Source organism: Panulirus ornatus, chromosome 29 (assembly GCF_036320965.1).
Source record: "Panulirus ornatus isolate Po-2019 chromosome 29, ASM3632096v1, whole genome shotgun sequence".
Classification (NCBI taxonomy): Eukaryota; Metazoa; Arthropoda; class Malacostraca; order Decapoda; family Palinuridae; genus Panulirus; species Panulirus ornatus.
The window spans coordinates 16,051,183-16,067,111 of record NC_092252.1 but is presented as its reverse complement, the minus strand read 5'-3'; the positions used below and the strand labels follow the sequence as shown (position 1 = coordinate 16,067,111).

The 15,929-nt window shown below is 49.2% G+C and overlaps 1 protein-coding gene across 1 annotated transcript in view; it reads right to left on the bottom strand.

Moving 5' to 3' along the window:
- The window catches only part of LOC139758155 (extracellular serine/threonine protein kinase four-jointed-like), a 240,876-nt gene that overhangs the window by 127,305 nt on the left and 97,642 nt on the right, over positions 1-15,929 (bottom strand). The window contains exon 3 of the mRNA XM_071679312.1: positions 12,768-12,809. The gene's annotated coding sequence lies outside the window, so the exon portion shown is untranslated. The remainder of the gene's footprint in view (positions 1-12,767; positions 12,810-15,929) is intronic.

Below are 15,929 nucleotides of genomic sequence, written 5' to 3'. Positions count from 1 at the left end.
CCTTGAGCACGACGGAGGGGTCCTTGAGCACGACGGAGGGGTCCTTGAGCACGACGGAGGGGTCCTTGAGCACGACGGAGGGGTCCTTGAGCACGACGGAGGGGTCCTTGAGCACGACGGAGGGGTCCTTGAGCACGACGGAGGGGTCCTTGAGCACGACGGAGGGGTCCTTGAGCACGACGGAGGGGTCCTTGAGCACGACGGAGGGGTCCTTGAGCACGACGGAGGGGTCCTTGAGCACGACGGAGGGGTCCTTGAGCACGACGGAGGGGTCCTTGAGCACGACGGAGGGGTCCTTGAGCACGACGGAGGGGTCCTTGAGCACGACGGAGGGGTCCTTGAGCACGACGGAGGGGTCCTTGAGCACGACGGAGGGGTCCTTGAGCACGACGGAGGGGTCCTTGAGCACGACGGAGGGGTCCTTGAGCACGACGGAGGGGTCCTTGAGCACGACGGAGGGGTCCTTGAGCACGACGGAGGGGTCCTTGAGCACGACGGAGGGGTCCTTGAGCACGACGGAGGGGTCCTTGAGCACGACGGAGGGGTCCTTGAGCACGACGGAGGGGTCCTTGAGCACGACGGAGGGGTCCTTGAGCACGACGGAGGGGTCCTTGAGCACGACGGAGGGGTCCTTGAGCACGACGGAGGGGTCCTTGAGCACGACGGAGGGGTCCTTGAGCACGACGGAGGGGTCCTTGAGCACGACGGAGGGGTCCTTGAGCACGACGGAGGGGTCCTTGAGCACGACGGAGGGGTCCTTGAGCACGACGGAGGGGTCCTTGAGCACGACGGAGGGGTCCTTGAGCACGACGGAGGGGTCCTTGAGCACGACGGAGGGGTCCTTGAGCACGACGGAGGGGTCCTTGAGCACGACGGAGGGGTCCTTGAGCACGACGGAGGGGTCCTTGAGCACGACGGAGGGGTCCTTGAGCACGACGGAGGGGTCCTTGAGCACGACGGAGGGGTCCTTGAGCACGACGGAGGGGTCCTTGAGCACGACGGAGGGGTCCTTGAGCACGACGGAGGGGTCCTTGAGCACGACGGAGGGGTCCTTGAGCACGACGGAGGGGTCCTTGAGCACGACGGAGGGGTCCTTGAGCACGACGGAGGGGTCCTTGAGCACGACGGAGGGGTCCTTGAGCACGACGGAGGGGTCCTTGAGCACGACGGAGGGGTCCTTGAGCACGACGGAGGGGTCCTTGAGCACGACGGAGGGGTCCTTGAGCACGACGGAGGGGTCCTTGAGCACGACGGAGGGGTCCTTGAGCACGACGGAGGGGTCCTTGAGCACGACGGAGGGGTCCTTGAGCACGACGGAGGGGTCCTTGAGCACGACGGAGGGGTCCTTGAGCACGACGGAGGGGTCCTTGAGCACGACGGAGGGGTCCTTGAGCACGACGGAGGGGTCCTTGAGCACGACGGAGGGGTCCTTGAGCACGACGGAGGGGTCCTTGAGCACGACGGAGGGGTCCTTGAGCACGACGGAGGGGTCCTTGAGCACGACGGAGGGGTCCTTGAGCACGACGGAGGGGTCCTTGAGCACGACGGAGGGGTCCTTGAGCACGACGGAGGGGTCCTTGAGCACGACGGAGGGGTCCTTGAGCACGACGGAGGGGTCCTTGAGCACGACGGAGGGGTCCTTGAGCACGACGGAGGGGTCCTTGAGCACGACGGAGGGGTCCTTGAGCACGACGGAGGGGTCCTTGAGCACGACGGAGGGGTCCTTGAGCACGACGGAGGGGTCCTTGAGCACGACGGAGGGGTCCTTGAGCACGACGGAGGGGTCCTTGAGCACGACGGAGGGGTCCTTGAGCACGACGGAGGGGTCCTTGAGCACGACGGAGGGGTCCTTGAGCACGACGGAGGGGTCCTTGAGCACGACGGAGGGGTCCTTGAGCACGACGGAGGGGTCCTTGAGCACGACGGAGGGGTCCTTGAGCACGACGGAGGGGTCCTTGAGCACGACGGAGGGGTCCTTGAGCACGACGGAGGGGTCCTTGAGCACGACGGAGGGGTCCTTGAGCACGACGGAGGGGTCCTTGAGCACGACGGAGGGGTCCTTGAGCACGACGGAGGGGTCCTTGAGCACGACGGAGGGGTCCTTGAGCACGACGGAGGGGTCCTTGAGCACGACGGAGGGGTCCTTGAGCACGACGGAGGGGTCCTTGAGCACGACGGAGGGGTCCTTGAGCACGACGGAGGGGTCCTTGAGCACGACGGAGGGGTCCTTGAGCACGACGGAGGGGTCCTTGAGCACGACGGAGGGGTCCTTGAGCACGACGGAGGGGTCCTTGAGCACGACGGAGGGGTCCTTGAGCACGACGGAGGGGTCCTTGAGCACGACGGAGGGGTCCTTGAGCACGACGGAGGGGTCCTTGAGCACGACGGAGGGGTCCTTGAGCACGACGGAGGGGTCCTTGAGCACGACGGAGGGGTCCTTGAGCACGACGAAGGGGTCCTTGAGCACGACGGAGGGGTCCTTGAGCACGACGGAGGGGTCCTTGAGCACGACGGAGGGGTCCTTGAGCACGACGGAGGGGTCCTTGAGCACGACGGAGGGGTCCTTGAGCACGACGGAGGGGTCCTTGAGCACGACGGAGGGGTCCTTGAGCACGACGGAGGGGTCCTTGAGCACGACGGAGGGGTCCTTGAGCACGACGGAGGGGTCCTTGAGCACGACGGAGGGGTCCTTGAGCACGACGGAGGGGTCCTTGAGCACGACGGAGGGGTCCTTGAGCACGACGGAGGGGTCCTTGAGCACGACGGAGGGGTCCTTGAGCACGACGGAGGGGTCCTTGAGCACGACGGAGGGGTCCTTGAGCACGACGGAGGGGTCCTTGAGCACGACGGAGGGGTCCTTGAGCACGACGGAGGGGTCCTTGAGCACGGCGGAGGGCTCCCTGAGCACGACGAAGGGGTCCTTGAGCACGACGGAGGGGTCCTTGAGCACGACGGAGGGCTCCCTCCGTCGTACTCAAGGATCGTACCGTCGTGCTCAATGATTGTACCGTCGTGCTCAAGGATCGTACCGTCGTGCTCAAGGATCGTACCGTCGTGTTCAAGGATCGTACCGTCGTGTTCAAGGATCGTACCGTCGTGTTCAAGGATCGTACCATCGTGCTCAAGGATCGTACCGTCGTGTTCAAGGATCGTACCGTCGTGTTCAAGGATCGTACCGTCGTGTTCAAGGATCGTACCGTCGCACTAAAGGACCGTCGTGTTCAAGGATCGTAACGTCGTGTTCAAGGATCGTACCGTCGTGTTCAAGGATCGTACCGTCGTGTTCAAGGATCGTACCGTCGTGTTCAAGGATCGTACCATCGTGCTCAAGGATCGTACCGTCGTGTTCAAGGATCGTACCGTCGTGTTCAAGGATCGTACCGTCGTGTTCAAGGATCGTACCGTCGCACTAAAGGACCGTCGTGTTCAAGGATCGTACCGTCGTGTTCAAGGATCGTAACGTCGTGTTCAACGAGTACATCAACGAAAAAGAAGACAATAATGACTGACTGTTGAGACGAGGATGTGAGTCGGGAACCATGGCGAGGACTGGCGAGGCTGGAGACCTGGAGATGATCATTAGGTTTTTGAAGAAGAAATAATAAGAGAAGGGGGAGGAGGAGGAGGAGGAAGAGGAGGTGGAGGAGGGGGAGAAGGAGGAGGAGGAGGAGGAGGAGCAAGAGGAGGAGGAGGAGGAGGGTTAAGAGGAGGAGGGGGAGGAGGAGGAGGAGGAGGAGGAGGAGCAAGAGGAGGAGGAGGAGGGGCAGGGAAGCGGAGGGAGCGAGTGTGGATGATTTAAAAACCTTGATAGCTGGTGAGGACGAGAGGCAAAGTGAATAAAGAATGACGGAGGAGACAGTTAGGTCCCGAGCCCGCCACTAACCCACGTAATTTGCTGACATCAAACATGGCGGACAATTTTTTTGGGGGGGTGGCTGGCTAGGTCTGATCATCAGTACAAATATCATTCCCAAAAGCACTAAACGATGTCTTAGAAGCTCTTAGTCTCTCGGAGTCGCTCTTAAGGCCATCCAGGCATTGTTGCCCTACCGCTGGGGGGCGGGCTGCCAATGGCAACGGAGCAAGCTCAAACGAGCGTGAAACCTTAATTTAATAGCGAGAGAATGTGGCCATCATTTGTGGCAGTGAACTGGGAGACCTGAGCTTATTAGGGTCTGCGGGTAAGGAATCATGATAAGGTTAGAACACTTAAATCTAACGTTAGGAGCGTCTAAGTAGAGCGTCAAATTGGTTCAAAGTGGTTCTAAACTGTCATCAGATAAGATTATGGGAAAGAGAAGAGAGAGAGAAAAAGAAAAGAGAAAATGAAATTATGGAGTATCATTTTCCCCCCCCTCCCTCGCCCTCCCTCTCCCTCGTCCAGTCCATCTTCATGGAGGACCCCCTTCTGATTGGCTGATACGAATATGCACCTTGGACCAATCACCTTTCAGCACTCGAGGGTTTCTGAACGGCCGCCTGCCAGCTGACTCCTCTCGGCCAATCAGCGCCGGACAATTGGTCAACGGCTGTCCGCCAGGGAGAAACGTGGACCGCAGACATTTCAAGAGTGAATTAAACGTCCCACAAAGATGTTAGAATCAGTGAGTTGTCAAGAGGCCTCAACGCATCAAAGAAGAGGAGCGACTGGATACATCTGTCATTATTAGAAGATCAGTCCTCTAAGCTGAGGACTTGAGGACAGTGAACCTAGCCGGACGACATGTCTGTGTCTGTGTCTGTGTCGTTGTCTGTGTCTCTGAATGTGAAAGTGTCTGTGCCTCTGAATGTGTCTGTGTCTCTGAATGTACATGTATCTGTGTCTATATGTATGAATATGAATGTGTCAGTGTTTCTGTCTGTGTCTGTGTCTTTTCTTGTTTCTGTCATTGTCAATATGTCTGTGTCTGTGTTTCTGTCTGTGTCTGTGTTTCTGTTTCTGTCAATGTCATTGTCAATATGTCTGCGTCTGTGTCTATGAATATACCTGTGTCTGTGTCTGCGTCCGTCTGTGTCTGTGTCTGTTTATGTCAATGTCAGTATGTCTGTGTCTGTGTCTATGAATATGCCTGTGTCTGTGTCTGTGTGTCTGCGTCTGCGTCCGTCTGTGTCTGTGTCTGTTTCTGTCAATGTCAGTATGTCTGTGTCTGTGACTATGAATATGCCTATGTCTGTGTGTGTCTGCGTCTGCGTCCGTGTGTGTCTGTGTCTGTGGAATAATTCTTACATCGGTACATGTTAAGTATGCGGCTCACTCTGCAAAGTGCATGTCTCAATAGTTTATCATTAAACTCACACTCAGATTTCATCCTGAACACGAGTATAAGAATATATAAAAAAAAAAAATACTCATTTTCTTTCCACTTATTGCCCTTGTCTCGTATGTCTTTGTATGTATCAAAGGATACGGTGGTGGACAGAGCCCCTCCCCCAGCCCTTTCTTTCTAATCTCCTCCTTCACCGCTTGTAACTTGTTCACTTATAAGTCATTTCTGTCCAATTATGAAATGTCTTAAGTTATAAGAAATTCCCTTGTCATCAAAAGACTTTCCCACTTGTAAGTAAGTCCCGCCCAGCTATAAGTAAGTACGTTCTCCTCGGTTTGTTGAGATATAAGTAAGTTTTCCCAGTTATAATCAAGTCCTTTCTATTCCTAAGTAATCCCCTGCAGATATAAGTCAGTTCTTCCTAGTTATTTTCTTTCCATTATGTTATCTGAGACGGTACGAGCAACTGTAGCCCAAATCAAGGCCATCTCATTAACACTATCTATCTATATATCTATCTATCTATCTCTGAGTAACTTGGTGGCCACACAGTGGAGTTCCCATGCCAAAGGAAGATTTGCCCTGCTGCTACTCTCTCTCTCTCTCTCTCTCTCTCTCTCTCTCTCTCTCTCTCTCTCTCTCTCTCTCTCTCTCTCTCTCTCTCTCTCTCTCTCTCTCTCTCTCTCTCTCTGACAGGGGATACTGTAGGTCGAATGATTCGACATTGCTCAAGCACCCTTCACCCAGCCTACCGCCCTAACCACTTCTCTCTCTCTCTCTCTCTCTCTCTCTCTCTCTCTCTCTCTCTCTCTCTCTCTCTCTCTCTCTCTCTCTCTCTCTCTCTCTCTCTCTCTCTCTCTCTCTCTCTCTCTCTCTCTCTCTCTCTCTCTCTCTCTCTCTCTCTCTCTCTCTCTCTCTCTCTCTCTCCACTGATTATAAATAAGCTACGCCTCTCTTAACGACCATTTATTGATAATTAGAAATATTAAGATTCATTGTCTTCCATTCGTTATCATTAGTGTAGATTTTCATCTGTTATCATCAACTCTCATATATCATCAACTATAATGTATTGATGTAATGTATCGCAGTACATGACTTATCTTTATCTATTTCCAGCAAATACAACTTACGATATAATTCATCCTCAAAATGTTTCCATTCTTAAAAGCCTAAAAGGTACTGGATAGAAACGAAACATTTTGATATTCCCCACAAGTGAGAGACAGTGGGTAAATGAGTATAAGCCACTGGGTATGCCAGTGGAATCATAGGGAAGAAAAACCGTATATAAAGATATAAACCTAACCTTAAAGATCTGCACTTAACATACCAGATAAGCTCTCAAAAACCCGTAAGAATCTATTATCTAAGATATTATCATATCTTTTAATATATCTTTCCTGTTCCTTTAGATAATATAATCAAAAATGATCAATTTTTCTTAATCCTCAAAGGGTATGACCATCAGATATTTGCATTTTCTATTCCTATGAAATAGATGATATAGATACCTTATCACTCAATGCTGTAATCTGGCCACAATTTATATCCTCTTTTCCTCAAGGATTATAAGGACTTTTTCTCAGTGGGCTGGTCTGTTGTACATATCTATTCAGTTCGTGAATATTCATGAACTGTATAATTCAAACGAACCGTATGATTCTCATGGTATGACTCATATGTATTGTATAACTATTGTATTATACAGTTCTCTTTCACAGTTTAAATGCTTGACTTCCCTACTCTTTCCCTTCAGTATGCTTAAGCCATTAATGTATATGTGTTGTCATTTATCAGCATTTAATATTCATACGAGGCATTCTTGTCTTCTGTGCACTCTCATGTGCAATAAATTCCAGATTTTATTTATAATATAGTTATTATCTGTCTACATGTATTGTGAGTAACGTCTGTCATTACTAATATCATTTATCATTACCTATCATCATTTATCGTCACCTGGCCTCATTCGTTTTACTTTATCATAATCTGGGGATCTTAATACTGACAGCTTTTATGCTCCTTTCATTATTTCTTAATTATATTCATTCATGTTTAGAAAGATAGGCAAGAGAGTGGAGGGAGAGCAGGAGAGAGAGAGGGAGTGAGTGTTAGGCAAGAGAGTGGAGGGAGAGCAGGAGAGAGAGAGAGGGAGTGAGTGTTAGGCAAGAGAGTGGAGGGAGAGCAGGAGAGAGAGGGAGTGATTGTTAGGCAAGAGAGTGGAGGGAGAGCAGGAGAGAGAGGGAGTGAGTGTTAGGCTAGAGAGTGGAGGGAGAGCAGGAGAGAGTGAAGGAGTGAGTGTTAGGCAAGAGAGTGAAGGGAGAGCAGGAGAGAGAGAGAGGAGTGAGTGTTAGGCTAGAGAGTGGAGGGAGAGCAGGAGAGAGAGAGGGAGTGAGTGTTAGAATTAAAGGTTATGGATAGAGAAGGCTAGTAGAGTTGGAGAGGCCCTACGATTGATGAGGGAGGGGGATAGAATGGTTGTGTGGAATAGACGAAAAGGGTTCGGTGTTGACAAAAGAGTTGGAATCTGAAGAAACAAAAGGGTTGGGATCTTAAGAAAAGAGTTAACACCATTATTGACGTCCAAAAATTGTCACATTGCAAGATTTCTATAGATAACTGTATAGTGTTGATGACTGTTGTAAATTATTGTAGACTGTTGACTGTTGTAGACTGTTGGCGTTGTAGACCGGTGTTGTAGACTGTTACAACGGACGCGCACTGTCTGGCCACTGGTCTACGCTCACGTAATACCTGTTGGTGATCCAAGGGGCTTAGTGGAGCAAACACCTGCAGAGCAGATTGTCAAAACACTTGCTGGGTCTGCCATGTTCAGGTGGACTACATCATTCATCTCCCAGTTGCTTATACACCTCCACCAGTCGTTCTTTGACATTAGTGGAATAACTTCTTGATTTAAAGGTAATGGCATTATTTTCCTTTAAATAGGCATACCCTTTTGAAGGGGTTATGTAGAGAGTATGTACGCAGCGCATCTCGGCTTTCGTTCGTTCAGCGTTGGTTCGTGGTTCGTGGTTCGTGGTGGTCAAGTATTCGCCGCTTAATGTAACGTAGAATTTATGAAGCAACACCGAACTGAATTTATGTGCGTGGCGTTATCTGAGCGAGCAGTTCCTGGATGCTGGCGATATTTTAAAGGGCAGGTGTTTGACTTAAGTGTTGGCCAAGGATGAAGAGTTAAGTGGAGTTTTTGATATCATTGCAATCAACGCCTGCTAACCTCAGCTACATCAGAGTAATGGGGAGGTATATATATATATATATATATATATATATATATATATATATATATATATATATATATGTGTGCGTGTGTGTGTGTGTGTGTGTGTGTGTGTGTGTGTGTATGTGTGTGTGTGTGTGTGTGTGTGTGTGTGTGTGTGTACTGAAAGTATAATGAAGTTATAATGAAGTTAGAACTAACCATCATTTAAGACTCCGTACAGAGGAGGAACCCTCACAATATTACTGAAACGCATGTTACCAAGGACCACTGGAACTCCCATGATGAAGTAAGTATCCTGGTTACATGGAGGCCCACTTGCCACTCCTCAACCTGAAGCCAGCCTTAATAATCTCTCAAGAGACCAATTGTCTGAGGACCAGATGGAATTCCTAGATCTCAGAATCAATTGTCACTTAACCCCAAGATACGAACAGGCTAACAAGAAGGCGGAACGATCAGTCCTTAATAATGATTTGTGTAAATTGCAAAAGAGACGGGGAATAATCATAGTGAACCCCCGGCTTGCACGAACACTTACAGGAGGCGAGGACCAGAAGGTAGGCATCGCCCCTCGAGAACGCTCCTGACGCCACGTCTACAGGATGTTGTTCTTGTTTGAGGTTAAACCTCCCTACAACCCAGGAGGTGAGGGCGCTATGCTTCAGGGCGGCCTGCCGGTGGTGAAGTAAACCTCCCTACAACCCAGGAGGTGAGGGCCTTCTGCTTCAGGGCGGCCTGCCGGTGGCGAAGGCGCAGCGAAACAATGGCGCAATGATGTGAGGATCGCTGTCAGACGCGCAGACGAGTCAAACACTACAGTTGTCCTTGACCGAAATGATTACACTATTTCAACAGATTTCAAGTTATCCCACAGATACACTCCAAAGGCACCTTGACTCAATAATTAAGGCTACCATTCCTGTGAGAGATGACACCAACTTTGATCTTCGAAATGGAGAGGGCGACCTCGAACAAGGGATATATCTCCACAGAAACGTGAAAACGCAAAAGTCGGGAAGTCCTTCAAGGCTGAGCATCTCCCAGATCTCTTCCCTTACCTTCAGGTTAGCCAAGAAACTAAACCAATTCATCTCACTATACATCCCTCCAACTTATTCGCCCTACGATCGACTGAAGAGTTTGTTGACATCCTTCGAGGCATCACACCTTCCCTGGGAGTCTCTCTCTTCATAAATGTATCAGTGGAGCAGATAATTGACCTAATCCCGACACAAGATCTGCTGTTTACATATGGCCAATAGTGATAACAACCTTATACATAAATATGGCCGCCACACGTACACATGTCGCATGTCTTATGCCGGAAGGTTTCCCTGGAGGACAGGGAAGGTGTGAAGCTCAACAACCAGTGTGAGTCAGTCATTCTGGCAGTGATGGTGACTTGGAAGATCATTTTCGTAAGTGATTTTTGTAAGATAAAGGAAAAGAAATATAGCAAAATCATGAGAGGGAACAAGATTTCCTACTGTTGGGTTGGTGAAGACATCTTGGTCATCCTAAGGGAGCCGGGGACAGATCAGGGAAATACCCAGGGTGAAGAGGGAGGGTTGTCATGACTGTGGTCTGGAGGGAGGGAGGGAGGGATGGGTGATGGTGATGGGTGAGGGAGGGGTTAGAGAGAGGGAGGGAGGGAAGGGAGTGAGTGGGCGTGGGATTCCGGGAGATGGCGGTGATGGTGGGCGGGGCAGGTGTGCGGTCAGCCTGAGGAGGGAGAGAGATTGAGGGAGAGAGGGGGAGAAAGAGAGAGAGGAGGAGAGAGGGCAGAAAGAGAGAGAGGGAGAAAGCGAGAGAGAGAGGGAAGGAGATGGAGGAAGAGTGAGATGGATAGTGAGAGAGAGAGGAGAGGAGAGAGAAAGAGAGAGAGAGAGAGAGAGATTATCACTTTCACACACACACACACACACACACACACACACACACACATACATCCCTGGTGGGTGGTTTAGCGATCTGTCTGCTTGTGACGTGGGCATAATAGTGGGCGGTTGTGGGCGTGGGCTGGAGGTCAGGTCAGGTCACCACCGGCCAATCCAACCACGGATTAGGCAGTCACGAATAGCTTGGGAATTCATGGATTAGGGACCTTAGTAGCCAAAGTGCTGTTAGGCTTGTTACTGATGGACTTGTTACTGATTGGCTGGTTACTGATGGACTTGTTACTGACGGGCTCGTATCTGATGGCCTTGCCCATGATGGGCTGGTGACTGATGGGCAAAATCCTGATGGGCTCATCCAAGAGGGACTAGCTCCCACCTGGGGGAACGGCTAGTGTTGTTCTATATACCTGGACCAGGTGGCGGCACCTGCCACCCTTCAGATCTCACCGGGGAGGTCACTCGACACCACCTTCTCCATTTCCCTTAGCGCCCCCCACCCCATCTCCACCCACACCACCGCATCCCTTTTCTCCCACACCCTCTCCACCCCCACCACTATTAACCCCTTATTGCGTACTGCCCCACTCCCACATCTCCTGGTTTCTTCAATCAGTAGGTACTGATTATCATAACGTATAGTTTAGTTGTATTTGCGTTAATTCAGTGAAATTGGCATAGTATTAGATCAAAAATTCAGTCACACACACACACACACACACACACACACTCACACGCCATTTGGTAAACAAGTGACTTGTTTACCAAATGGCGTCCTAGCTACGTCTCTTCGTTGTATATCAACTGACTGTTATATTTCTCTCTTGCGTCTCCCCTGATGATGTGATTATTACACGAAAGTGCACTTGGGAACTCATCGTGTTTCATTTTCCCCGTGGACTCATAGGAATATCTTGATCACACACAAAATTGTGATCCTTTCCAATATATATATATATATATATATATATATATATATATATATATATATATATATATATATATATATATATATAGAAGAAGTGGAGGAAGATCTCCGAGAATAGGCCACTGAAGCGGGCGGCCATTAGGGACAATCATACCCCCAGCCTTTCATCAAGCGTCTTGTGTGTGTGTGTGTGTGTGTGTGTGTGTGTGTGTGTGTGTGTGAGTGGGGCGGTTCGCACCCTGTGTGTGTGTGTGTGTGTGTGTGTGTGGTGGGGGGTAGGGGGAAGAGGAGCCCCCCCCCAACCCACCAGCCCCCACCATAAACTGTAATCAGGTACCCACAGCCACCACGGGTCGAGACAAGACGTACCAGCTACGGCGACACAAGTGCTTATTTAGAAGGTGCCGGGGCGAGGGCTTATGAGGAACCCTCTGCTCCTTGAGGGAACCATTTTCGTCCTGAGGGACCCCCTTTGTTCCCTGAGGGTGCCCCTGTGGTCCCCCACTTGAGGCAGGAGGACGTGTGCACGTCTGTGTATGTGGGGATCGTTTTCTCTGGTGAGGAGGCAAGGGTAAAGTAGCTTTGATCAGGGCTACAGGGGTGTTCATTTACCTTTCCCTAACCTTGTTAAGGCAAGGGTAGAGTAGCTTTGATCAGGGCTACGATGTTGCTCACTTAGCTTTCCCTACCCCTGATGAGGCAAGGATAGGGTAGCTTTGATCAGGGCTACATGGGTACTACTTTAGCTTTCCCTACCCCTGATGAGGCAAGGATAGGGTAGCTTTGATCAGGGCTATATGGGTACTACTTTAGCTTTCCCTACCCCTGACGAGGCAAGGGTTGAATAGCTCTGATCAGGGCTACAGAGGTACTACTTTAGCTCGCCTGGCCCTGACGAAGTTTATAGGACCTTCATTTACCTCCCATGGGCCCTGGTGAAGCTAAAGAACTCAGCTACAGAGTCTGATGAGATAAGGGATCATAGCTTTCGTCAGTACGAGAGGTAGAATCACTTAGCTGCCCAGGGCCTAATGAGACGGGGGAACTTAGCTGTAATTAGGGCTACAGAAATCTTACTTCGTTCCACTGGCCCTAACGAAGCAAAACGGAGCGACCCCTGATTAGGTTCCTTTGTCCCTAACTTTAGCCCTCCGGCAGACAAAACAAAGGGCCCATAGCTTTCATCCGAGTTCGTACACCGCCAAGCTATAGCTCCAAGCTATGAGGAGAGAGCAAGACCTTTTCTACATAGCTCTAACTTCAGCCCTCAAAGAAAGAGGAGGAGCCGGCATGATCAGAGCTGCTCAGAGCTAACTATATATGTCCTTCCTTAATAGAGCAAGAGTACATAGCTTTGATGTAAAGCACAACAAAGCTAACTTCGTTCCTTCACCCCTAGTAAAAAAAAAAATGTCAGGCCCACGTACCTTTTTTTTTCTTTTGTTATCGTGCCGGCGCCCGGGATCGACCTGAAATATATGAATCAATTTGAATCTATGATTGTAAGTGAAAGGAAATTTACAAGTTTACGTGGAATGTATCCAAATGGGTACTAGATGACTTGACTCTCTCTCTCTCTCTCTCTCTCTCTCTCTCTCTCTCTCTCTCTCTCTCTCTCTCTCTCTCTCTCTCTCTCTCTCTCTCTCTCTCTCTCATCGTGTCTCAGCAGGTGGCAGCCACCGATCACGGAGGTAACGCCCGCCCAGGTATCGGGTGGTCTGGCGACGGAGGCTGGGTGAGCCAGCACTTCGGTGGCTGTCAAGTTCCCCTCCCAGACCCCAGGCTGCAGTCTTTAATTTTCTCCTTCATACGTGGCTTGCTGGCATTCACTCCACACTCAAACACATAACACAGAACACACGACGACAGATAACTCACACGACTCTTCATTCTTAACATTTTGGTGTGTTGTGAGCTGTGTGCTGTGAGCTGTGAACCGTGAGCGGTGAACGGTGAGCGCTACGCGTTATTCCTAGCTAATGGCCGAGTCTCATCACCGACTCTCACACACGGAGTGGCAAACACTGTCTCCTTAACTCTCTTCCCCTTACCTCTCTACTTCTCACCCATTTCTCCCTCTTTCTCTCTCCTGACCTTCCTCAACCTTCTCTCGACACTCCTCCATCTACTCCTCACCTCAACCCACCCACTCCCAACATTTTATGTCCCAGCTGTGGCGTCACAATCCCACGCGAGATCAGTCTCTTCTGGTCTGGGTGACCAGGAGAGATGGAGATAATTTCCCCCCGTAGTGGACGAGGGACACACGTGCACATACGAGTTGAGGAGCGATGAAGAATGTGTGGAAGGCGAGAACGTTATCTCGGAGAGCAAAAATGGGTATGTTTGAAGGAATGGTGGTTCCAACAATGTTATATGGCTGCGAGGCTTGGGCTATAGATAGGGTTGTGCGGCAGAGGGTGGATGTGCTGGAAATGAGATGTTTGAGGACAATATGTGGTGTGAGGTGGTTTGATCGAGTGAGTAATGAAAGGGTAAGAGAGATGTGTGGTGATATATAAATATATATATATATATATATATATATATATATATATATATATATATATATATATATATATATATATATATATATATATATATATATATATATATATATATATATATATATATATATATATATATTACAGAGTCCCGATCAGCCATTGCTAAGCCCTAACACTCCATGAATGAACTCCCAGAGGAAAGAGAAGGTGTTGGGTGGGAGGTGGATGTTGACCCGCCGCCCAGTGCATTATGACCTCGTATCTGTAGACGCTCGGGTCGCCGGGGGTCAAGACAGTGCGATAAATCTCCGGCAGATGCGTCGCGCGCTGTATGCAAATGGGCCTGCCTCTCCAGCCTACACCGCTGGCTGGCCTCACGGTGTCGTTTGTGGCCGCAATTTCCTTCCTTTTATTAGATGGTAATTCGCTAGCTAATTGGGACTCTGGGGTCGTGGTTCTCTATCTAACTGGCTTCGTGTAAGAGCGACGTCTTTTGAGGCATTTGAGATATATGTTGATCCATCTACGTGTGTGGACTTCGTTGTATATCTAGACGCGTTTCATCCTCTTTGTATATTTCGTTGTTGTATACATATGTATGTCGTTCGGTCTGTATGCATTCCGTCGTATATCTAGATGGTTGCCATCCTATCTCTTTCTCTGTGCAGAGTTTATTGTATAAGTAGGTAGCCATGCCTTCGTTGTATATCCTGTCTATGCACTGTGTCCGTCAATAAACATTTCATTTAGATGTATGTACAGTATCTTTAACTTATCTCGTCGCAGATACTACGTATCTAATAAAAGCGTCACGGCTCGTGGATTGCGTGGCCTTTCGACCCCCTTTCCCCATCTGAGGTCAACCCATTTGTCGTCTGTGTTAACCCGTTACATATCACTGGGTGGAAAGGCTCCCCAAACACGCGTCATTATACAGCGTCTTTCTTACGATCAAGTAAGAACTCGGGGTTAGATCTTATGTCATCTTAATATGAAGGGACAGAGGATCAGATTCCACATCGTGGGATCGCGGGGTTTAGGATCTATAGACGATTCTCACGTCTCCTATAACATGTATGATTTGAGGTCCCCGAGGGGTTGTATGATTCATGATTCGTCGTTTTCTGGAGATGAAATGATCGTGTTGCTGAGTCCCAAGGACCTCCTCTAGTTCCTCTGTTATTTCCTCTCTTTTTTTCCTCTTCTTCTTCTTCTTCTTCTTCTTCTTCTTCTTCTTCTTCTTCTTCTTCTTCTTCTTCTTCTTCTTCTTCTTCTTCTTCTTCTTCTTCTTCTTCTTCTTCTTCTTCTTCTTCTTCTTCTATTCGTCTTCTTCTTCTTCTTCTTCTTCTTCTTCTTCTTCTTCTTCTTCTTCTTCTTCTTCTTCTTCTTCTTCTTCTTTTTCTTCTTCTTCTTCTTCTTCTTCTTCTTCTTCTTCTTCTTCTTCTTCTTCTTCTTCTTCTTCTTCTATTCGTCTTATATTTCTCATGATTTGTTGCTATTTGTTGTTATTGATGTTATTGATGTTCATTCTGTTCATGTTCTGGGTGTCGTTAGTGACGTAACTACTGTTCTTGCGAACAATGATGCTGTCATGGTTGTCGATGTGGTTGCTGTTGTCTGTTGTCTTCGTCCGTTGGTGTTGTGGACAACAGAGCCTTACTGTTGACTGCTGTTGTGTGGGGGATACCGAAAACTTGAAGAACCCTTTTCGAAAGGGCAGAAAGAAAAAAGACTTACTATCAAAGGTTGGTCGATATTTAACCACCAGAAAGGGCATGTGATGTACTGTCGATGCCCAGACGGGTACCCCCCCCCCCCACACTCCCCTTTTAACGTTAGACAGTGTCATTTAAAAACACCCCTTGCCTAAGGTCGAGTTTTGCCTGATAATGTGGAGACCAGATCCACATCACATTTCAGAACTAGGTTTGGTATGTAGAGATCAGACCTACATCCCCTTTAAAAACCTGTTTATATATGTCGAGCAGGCAAATCTTTAAATGAAACATACGAAGAAAATTAGGATGAAAAAGAAATACAGGGAGAAAAGGAATAATAATCTTAAAGTGTTGTAGCAAATAG